We start from the raw sequence: 9,936 nt of genomic DNA, 5'->3' as shown, positions 1-9,936 counted from the left end.
ATTTTCCCTAGAAGGCAGGTACCTTGGACCCAAGCAACTCAGAAACAGGAAGCAGTGCAAAGAGCCACTGTGATACAGAACTGAAAACGCAATGCCTGCACTCAGAAGGATATGGCTATAGAGGTAAACCCGGAGCTGCAGAGCCATGAGCCTCAAGGGGTAAATGGAAATTAACAGGTTTTGAATACATGGAGACAAAAGAGGAAAAGACACAAAAAGAGCTGAGAGAGAAGTTTTAATTTGGCAAGAAAGCAGTGACTCCTAAGAGACTAAAGAGTGAGTTTTTCCTCCCAGGCATAGCAGGTGAGTAGTGCCAAGAGTAACCATCTGGAACGCCAGGAGTTTACTCTCAACTGAGCAAGTTTGCAGATTACAGATTGTAGACAAGTGGTCTGAACTGAAAGCCGTTCCAATGACGGGAAAACCAAGATGCTCTCCATTTGCTCAGGTAAGAATGGGTATCTTCTACAGCTTCTTAGCAATACTAAGTTCTGAAACTATATTTCCTGGGATAAATCTCTAGTAGTTGAGAACAATCTTGTTTTCTACATTTGTCGGTGATAACCACGGGGGGTTACTTCTACTGGAATCTTTCCAGAAAGGTCTTGGGCATCAGAGTCTACATGTTGAAATAATTTAACTTCTAAAATCCTAAAGAAACTACCCCCATTCCTGAGAAAAAAAACATCCGGGCCGCAGCTGCCAAATGAAAAATAACTCTAGGTTGGCATCAGGTGCCCTTTAACTAAGTCTAAGTGGAATAAGAAGCAGGGTTGGATGCATTTTAGAATATATGATTTTTTTTTGGATCCTTGATTTGTGAAGGGAAGAGAACTCGCTGTAGGGTTAGTTTTTTTGGATGCTAATATATTGTGCATAAGCTACAAACTTGAACTCACAAGGTGCACAGTATTTGAATTAATTCCCTCCTGGAATCTGCAGTTTGGAGGAATTTTATTGTTGAATCATAACGTTGTCATTTAATCTTTTTTGCAGTGCCCTGATAAACTCCATTGGGTCATATGGCTGGACATAGCGCAAGAGGAGAAATAGAACAGGGTGTGAATTTCCAGCCTTGGGTAGAATGTAGTCTTAGAGTCCATTTACTTAGCAATCTATTCTGACCTATTTCAGAACCTCCTGTGAGGAAAATGTGAACAGTTCACGTGTGGGTCTAGGAGGAGATCCAAAGGAGGTGTGGCTGGTACCGGACGAGCCCATGAAATTGAAGACAAGACTGTCCTCCAAAATTGAGGTGGTGGTTACTTCCCTGATTGACAATAAGCTTAATGTCTGAGCACAATGGGTTATGACCTCAGAAACCTGGAGGAACTGTTCTTTCCAGCTTTAGAAGTGTCCCCCAATGTGAACACTTCTGATCTTTTCTAACCTTTAATCACTATTCCACCAGAAGAGATGAAATGATTTATCAGATCAGTAACATCGAGGAGAATAAATTGGTCATACTGACGTCAGGTCTTCTTTTCTTTCATTCTTTCTCTTCCCTTGCCCCCAGGAAGTGAAGTTCCTCCGTGCGTCAGGTCTAATCCAGGTGGTCTTTGCCTCACAGGTCCAGTCTGTGGTTATATGTTTCATTCTGAGATTCACTTAGTAGGTCCATTTGGCTCTCACACTAAGCTACTCCCTCTTCCTTAAGCTTTATCATGAATGCAAGTGATCATTTGGACTCTATCTGCCATTTCTTTTCTCAATTTTCTCAGAACTTGGCTCGGGAAGAGGGGTGCTAGGTATTAAGCCTGTCAAATTCCCTGGCAACTAACATGAATTCTGATTTGCAGATAAGAAGACTGGGTCTTTGTGAGAGAGACACGCTAACCAAGTTCAGGTCATTAACAAAGGAAGGAAGCCAATGTCTGGAGGCAATGTCTGGCTGGTTCTATCACCTGAAATTTAGCTACCTTGCTGATTTATTTGTTATTTGTTTGTTCCTAGCTTGAATACATACTCTATTTCCTGTGCTTAATGAAATCATTCTCTTTCAATTGATTAAGCATTTATTTGGTAACAAACAGAAATAGGATAAGCAGGAGTCCCAGAATCCTTTGCCCTTTTGAGATAATATTAACCCAAAAAGAGAATGAGAAAGGGAGGGTGGGGAAAAGGAGAGAAGAACAAGAGAAAAAGCTGGGGGTGAGGGGGAGAGGATATTTGGGAGGTCTTATTGCCAACGTGGATCCACGCTCCTAACTCTCCATGGTGAAGAAGTGACCGTGAAAAACGTGAGAATCGTGCCCCAAATAATCCCATGGTAGAGGTGGGCAAAATAAGGTGCTTGCTTACGTAGGTACATATGTTAATAATTGTTATTTATATTTACTTATAGCCATCAATTAAGAAATAATCTGGGCTTCCCTGGTGGCGCAGTGGTTGAGAGTCTGCCTGCCAATGCAGGGGACACGGGTTCGAGCCCTGGTCTGGGAAGATCCCACATGCCGCGGAGCAACTAGGCCCGTGAGCCACAACTACTGAGCCTGCGTGTCTGGAGCCTGTGCTCCGCAACAAGAGAGGCCGCGATAGTGAGAGGCCCGCGCATCGCGATGAAGAGTGGCCCCCGCTTGCTGCAACTAGAGAAAGCCCTCGCACAGAAACGAAGACCCAACACAGCCAAAAATAAATAATAAATAAATAATAAATTTAAAATAAAAAAAGTAAACTTAAAAAAAAAAAAAAGAAAGAATCTGTGATATCTCTGGTACCTATAGCCTTTTTAAAGGGCATTTCTTTATGGTACATATATGCCATCATGCATTGAACAAGCTGTGCAAAAATGTTCAAACTCAACGCAAGATTGACCTAAATCAAAGAAAAGGAAAAACATTTTCAGTCTCATGGAGCTGCTGGCACCAGATACCTCATTAGAAGTCAATTAACTAAAAACCACCAAGAATTGGATAAGGATTTTTCTTTACTCTTGACACAGCAGAGTGATTTAACTAGAGAGAAACGCCAAGAACCATCCTCCCAGAACAATTAGTATAGTAGTTAAGTATTCCTGCGGCCTTAGGACTGACATTGAAGGGAGAGAGAAAAAGCCAGAATTATAGCCTCCATACAGGGACTTAGAAAGGAGGTCTGTGGAAGACAGAAAGGATGGAATGAAATTGCCCTGTAGAATACCAAGTTCCTTGCGTGCATACTTACTTTCTAAAATTCTGTATCTCTCTGGTTTAAATATGTGCGGGTTTTTAAGAAACATTATAGGGAGTGCAAGAGGGTTTCAGTGATGCTCTATTTGAAAATTTCTTAAGAGTTTTTAAACATCCACAACCAATAAGTGATGAGACAGTCCAAAAGAGCATAATAAAACCAATCTAAGCCAGTAATAATATCCGTCTATTGCTTTTGCCTACAATGTGTTTATTGAAAAATAGAAAATTTGGTCAAAAGCTTCTCTGAGTTTTCTTGGTTGATCTATCGTAACACATCTACATCTATCTATATTTGTCTCTAGATTATATATCTATCTAGATATATAAACATATAAAAGTATGTATTTGTGAAATATTACAATATATAGATAGAAATACTAAAAATAGACACTAAAAATAAATAAAATCCTTGATATATAGAAATACAGGAATATCAAGGATTTTATTTATTTTTAGTGTCTTTGTCCCAGGTCTTAGAAGATAAACCATATTCACAGCTAGCAAATCTCCTTTGTGCTCAAGAATAACTCTGGCCCAAATTATTTGTCATTTGAATTATTTAAGCATCTCACAGGGAAAATGTGTTACAAGTATGTTTTGTATTTGTCCACTGCTACTTATTACAAGAGCCCTCAGCCATGATTAAACTGTAAGATTTTGCTGGTCTCGGATCCAAGAAAGGGAACTCTGAGAGCGAGCCATTCTCGCCCCGCTGTTTCTTCTTGTGTTTACGGGGATGCTCCACCCATGTTTGGAGGAAAAAGGCGTTCCTTAGATAAATATATTCCTGCAGCCCTTTTTTTCCTAGCTTAATCCTACTTTGGAAGAAAAGGTTCTTGCTTAATAGCACCAACACTTTTGTAAGAGGAAAGGGGTCTTCCAGAGAACTGGATTTAGTCAGACTAGAACAAGGGGCAGTGTTGGAAGTAACAAACACTTCTTAATTGCTCAATGTGTGGGCTCTAATACCAAATTTACTGGCTTCTAATCTCAGACTCATTATTACAATAGGCAAGGGACCCTGTCAATGCTTGGTTTTCCCATTCAAAAATCTTAATTACAATAATACTTATTCATACGTTTGATTGGGGGATTAAATAAGACATAGGTCCAAGGCAGTTCCAAAAGTACCTAGAATAAAACATGTGCTCAGGGTGCGTTTGCCGTTTTGGGTACAAAAATAAACATTAACTTGCAAACATATACTACAGAGAAAATAAATATAAGACTTTTTCAATATAATCTGGACTTTGAAACTCTGAACATTTGAATGAATGGAGAAAATTCTATTTCTTTGGATATTTTTAAAGAGGTAGACGATGATTCATTTTAGGTCAATCTCTCTGCTTTCATCTATGCCAAGTGGTATGTAATAGTTCCAAACTTCGTTCTTAGGCAAGCCTGGTTTTTGCCCTGACACCTAGTGCTAATCAAGCAGCTGATTGGGGGCATAAATAAAATCCCAGTCCCAGAGATAAAATAGATTTTGAAACAGTATCTCATTGAGGAACACATTATCATTCATCTATTCATTACAAAACAGAGTGCTTCCTATTCCCTTCCTAACAAAAAGGACAGTACAATCAAGTATTGCTCTCAGTTGTTGGTTTGTTGTTCTTTTAATGAAGTTTGAAAAAATGTTCAGGCTATCCTAGCAAAAGATGAGTAAACATCTCAATTTATCATAATATTTTGCAGGCTCAGGAAGATTAAAATATAAAATGGGCTCACAGCAGGAAAATGCATAAATATGCTGACTGTGGAAGTTCAGGAAACGAAAAGTCTGAGTTTTTTTTTTTTATATCTACATTGTTATTACAGACTGCTAGGTTAACAAGTGCATTAATTAGCTCACCTCAGATGCCTCGTAGTATCTTATTATTTGGCATTTTAAACTATTTTGGTCCTATTTTTATGTTAAGCATCCTGCTTTACATTGGGTTTAATTTTCATAAACAATAAGTAACTCTGAACGGTAGAACCCAGGCTCTTTTTCTTGTGGTACCAATGGCTCCAATAATAACAAAGAGTTTCTTCAAAAGACAGCACGAGGCTCATGAGTGTGAGTCAAACACATTCCAGGTGCCGATTGGAAGATCTTGTTTCCCTGACTATTCAGCTCTAGTGGTACTGATTCTGTGGAATACTGGAGGGATGGAGCTTAAAAAAATGGAGAGACCCCTTGTTGTCCCAGGGGACCTCATTTTTCTCCTCTGTAAAGACAACAGAATATTTCAAGTATTCTTTGAAGAACTGTAGTTCTGGAGATGTTAAAGTGTACTTACAAATCAGGAGAAATTTGCAGCCACTAAGGCACGTGATGGGGCGGAAGACAGCAGGGTGTTTAGAGCAAGAAAAGTTTGAATTCACATCCAAGCCAACCACTGATTGGCTGAGTGACCTGTCCAGGCTTTTGTTCATCTGCAAAATGGAGATGTTTGTAGGTTTGCTGTAAGCAAGGCATATGAAGTTCCTAACAGAATGCTGATACACGTCAGTGGCTCAATAAATACTGGTCTTCATCCTCTTCTCCCATTATGTTACAAGGGGAAGAAAAAAAATTATGAATGAAAGATTTGCTTAGTCACGCGTCCTTCTCATTGCTAGAGGTTTCTGGAACAGCTTACACATTTTCCGTGACCTCAGAAGAGAAGTGACAAAGAATCTGAAGACTCAGAAAGAACTCCAAGTGAGCCAGTATTTTAAAGACAGGAAAGATACACTGTATTATTGTAGTTAATAAAGAAGCAATTTTTAAAAGATCTATCTACATAGCATGTTCCAAATCCTGCCTGCTGACTGGCATGGGGGAAGGTTACTCGGCCTCAATGTGGTATAGAATTTGTAAATGCTTCTGCGAGTGGTGAAGAGAGATTTTTAATGAGGATATTAAATAGTCAGAGAAGAGGGGGGAAAATATGGCATTCACGGAACTTCTGTTGCAACATGACTTTAATTTTCTTTATATGTTCTTTTTTTCACAGATATTCCAAAAGTTAATTAAAAAGTCACCACATTCTTTTAGCATGTTAAACTATTCAAAAGTCAGAATTACTGCACTTCAAGTAAATGAAGTTTTGGTACATTGAGTTTAAAATCAGGCTTTCTGGCACATGTATAAAAAATGCACTTTCCACTTGCAAACTTAAAATTTGTTCTTTTCTATCATGATTTGTCTCTTTTTTTCGCTGCAGTGAGGGGTTGTTTCTGGCATTAGTTTAACTGACACTGAAAAAGTCAGCAACTGAGTATTTGTTCCTACAAAAAAATACAAGATAGTTAAAGGAAACAAATGTGTCTACTGTGAAGTTTGTTATTTAGATTGTAATGAATAATGATGTCTTTTCAGCTTACTGGGATATTTTTATGTTCTTGATAGGATAAGAAATAATATTTCATTTAAAGTGTAAAACAAACCATCAGTTTGTTAAACCTCTATATTATCACAAATTAATAAACTCTCATTGGATAAAGATCTTCAAAAATGCTCATTTTATAATAGGCAAGACTTTCCCAAGTGTTTTAATGGTTTCGAAAGCTATTAATAAATGTTTGGTAAGGAAGAGATTCCATGGTCTAATAACTTTGGGAAATACTTGACTTAGATGAATAAATGTATTTTCAGGACTTACAAGAAACTTTAATCTGCTAATATACCTTGTGATTCTCTAAGTATCAGATACAGTATGTGGTGTTTCCTAAACTTCTTTGATAATGGAAGTACCTTGGACTGAGTGAGCATTCCACGGAGTTAGTGCTCTCCAGAACACACTTTGCAAAAGACTCTCGGTCTCTAATTTAAACATCATCTAACACATCAAAAATATAACCTCTTCCTTGAGTTGATTCTAAAGAATTAGAACACCACTTGCGATCATCAGGGAATGATAGATTTAAATTAATCTCAAAACGGTGACATCAGATCATAAATCTCACTTGCACTGGGCATTCCTCTAAGAAAAAAAGTCACGCCTCATTAGATCAGAACCAACCAAGGACTTAGAAATTAATCAAAAAAAAAAAAAAAAAAAAAAAAAAAAAGAAATTAATCACTGTAATTTTCCATGTTAAAAGGTAAAGAAAAAATGTATAAACATGTGAATAGATACAGAGAAAGCATTTGATAAAATTCAACATTCACTCACACAAAAACTTTCAGCAAAGTAGAAATAGAAGGGAACTTCCATAAATAAACCATATATGCTTAGACAGATTAACTTTGAGTGGGACCCAGGTATTGGTGACTATTATATTGTAGGTTAAAATGACTACATAATTATAGTATTTTATCAAATGAGAGAATGAAGTTGGATATTAAATACAATCAATTTATTTTCCAAAAATCAAATATTTTATGATAGAAATCTCATCATTTATAGTGAAAAAATATAAATAAAATATAAATATTACCACAGATTCCATCATCTATTTGTTAATATTTTGCTTATATAGACATATATCTGATATAGTTATAGGCATATAGAAATTATGTAGAGTATGTATATATATATATACATAAGCATGTTTACATGAAATTATACATGCACACTTATGTACACATATACATATTTACACATACTCATATATCAAATTATTGAAATAATATTTCACACTTGGTATTTATTTAGCTTAAAATATATCTTTGTAAGATTCACTGTAAATAAGCTTTTTGAGACCGTAATGTTTTTACTGTTTACATAGAGCCCATCGTATAGATGCACTATAGCAAGTTTAAGTAATTACCACTGTTTGACATCTAGTTTGTTTCGAGTTTTTTACTATTACAAAAAATGACAGAATTAAAACTGAATTAAAGAATAAGTCCTTGATACATTTTTCAAACCTACCCTCTAGAAACTGGAATGCCATACAGTTGCCTCAATAATTTTTTTTTCCCCAAGGACTTGGTTATGTAATATCTGACTTTAATTTGTAATTGTGACAACCTGAAAAAATAAGGAGTGTTGATATCTTCAAGTTGAATTTTTACAGTTTTTTTTTTTTTTTTTTACTAATAGCTGGAAAGGCTTGGCTCTTCCTACTTGATAAATAGCAAGGCAAGAACTTAAGCTCATAATAAGTAACCCAAATAAGAGATTTCATTCCACTAGTCAATAGCGTAGCGCATTTTTTCCCAAGGGTCTAATTCAGGAAAAAAGAAAAGAAAAAAAACCCTGTGCTTATTAATTAGCTTTATTTTTAAAAGACATTAAAATAGTTTGATTTAACCCATGATAAAATAACATTCTCATAGTTTAGCATAACTAGGGAAATGTGAATGAGAAAATTGCCGCTGCTTTTTAGTCACAGATTATCTGCAGGATGGTACTCTTGATGGAGAGAAAATGGGATATACATGGGTTATAGTACATATATATATATTTTCCTGGCTCTGTCTGCTCAGAGGACCTAGAAATACTAATGAAACCTCAGGAGTAATGAACACACCAAGCACCAAGATATTGGTTTCTAAATTCCATTCTCCCCTAAAAGGAGCCAGGTTCTTTTTAAGACTTCAGGGCTGAGACGGGGAAAAATATCAATACAAGATGAATATGAACTGTTTCGTGGAGCTGGAGAGTAAAGAAGTGCTCAAAAAAGAATGGGAGCATTTGAAGCAGCCAAAACACAGAATAAAAAGTCAAATCCTCCAAAAAGTTTTCTCTTCTACATCCTATTCACTTGAAAATGTTTATATGTTAACAGAAATGTGGCTTTGGCTGGTTTTATCTGCTGTTGTTTTCTGTTGAATTGGGTAGTTTTCTAGGAAAGATCTAGAGTGCTGTGTTCGTGGGGAAACTTTTCGTAGAAAGGTTACTTTCAGCCATTTTTAACACTGAGTCCTTTTCTTCCAAATATAATATGAGACAGAACTACATACCATGTACTCAAAGGCTGAGCCGCTTTGTCTCAGGAGACCTAGAACCCTACCTGCCTGGCTTACCCTGGTTCCTGCAGTGCGTGGGCCTTAAGAATCTTCTGCCAGTCACAAGGTTATGGCTAACAAGCTTTGAGAACCATTCATGCAGAGAAAGTTTTAGAACACAAAAATGGGAGGAGGGAGCTAAAGAGAGAATTGCTTGGCTCAGAGAGTCCTCATTTCCTTAATGGAATAATAATATGTGCTCTATCCCCTTGGGGATGATGGGAATGAGCAAATTTATGATTATAAAATATCCTGCAGTTTGAGAGTATTTTGTTTGCAAAGTCTTATTGGCAAATGCATGGCTTAAAGTTGAAACTGTTGAGATCCTTTACTTCTTCTCGAGATGTGGGTGGGAGAATGAGATCAAAAGAATATCGGAAATGTGCAAATGGGAAAAGAGAGAGAGAGAAATTTTAACCTGGGTCTCTATTTGCTCAAGTACAAAAATGCTTACGCTGCTTTGGGGTACAGAAATTAAGCTTGAAAATCAGAAGCTGACAGTGTTACCATACGTGGGGTGCAGACAGAAAAGTGGCAAGGGTTTGGATCCGGTGGAAATGGAATTTGTATGTAAATTAACTGAGATATAAAAGCATACTTATATCCAAGGCAAATATTTGAAAGGGTAAGGGGGAAACTCATGAGGCATATCCAACCATGGTAATTCAAGTCTTTAAAAGAAAATAAGGATTCATTTAGAGCTTTCAAAATTACTTTCAGTAATGACTACGGTTCCTTCCACATTATAATCCATTATAATTTAAGTGCATTGAAATTATATATTAGAATTTTCTATCTTCATTTTAAAAGTTAAAAAAGGAAACATTTGGAAAATAAAAT

The 9,936-nt window shown here is 36.6% G+C and overlaps 1 long non-coding RNA gene across 1 annotated transcript; it reads left to right on the top strand.

Annotated features, from left to right (window-relative positions):
* Nucleotides 1–384: 384 nt before the first annotated feature.
* On the top strand, nt 385–2,614 carry LOC132356060 (uncharacterized). Its single transcript, XR_009499743.1, has 3 exons — nt 385–448; nt 1,135–1,255; nt 2,345–2,614. It is a non-coding gene; the product is annotated as an uncharacterized LOC132356060 (long non-coding RNA).
* The last annotated feature ends 7,322 nt before the right edge of the window (nt 2,615–9,936 follow it).

This window comes from Balaenoptera ricei, chromosome 20 (genome assembly GCF_028023285.1).
Source record: "Balaenoptera ricei isolate mBalRic1 chromosome 20, mBalRic1.hap2, whole genome shotgun sequence".
Classification (NCBI taxonomy): domain Eukaryota; kingdom Metazoa; phylum Chordata; class Mammalia; order Artiodactyla; family Balaenopteridae; genus Balaenoptera; species Balaenoptera ricei.
The sequence above is the reverse complement of the archived record's forward strand: the minus strand, read 5'-3'. Positions and strand labels throughout refer to the sequence as shown.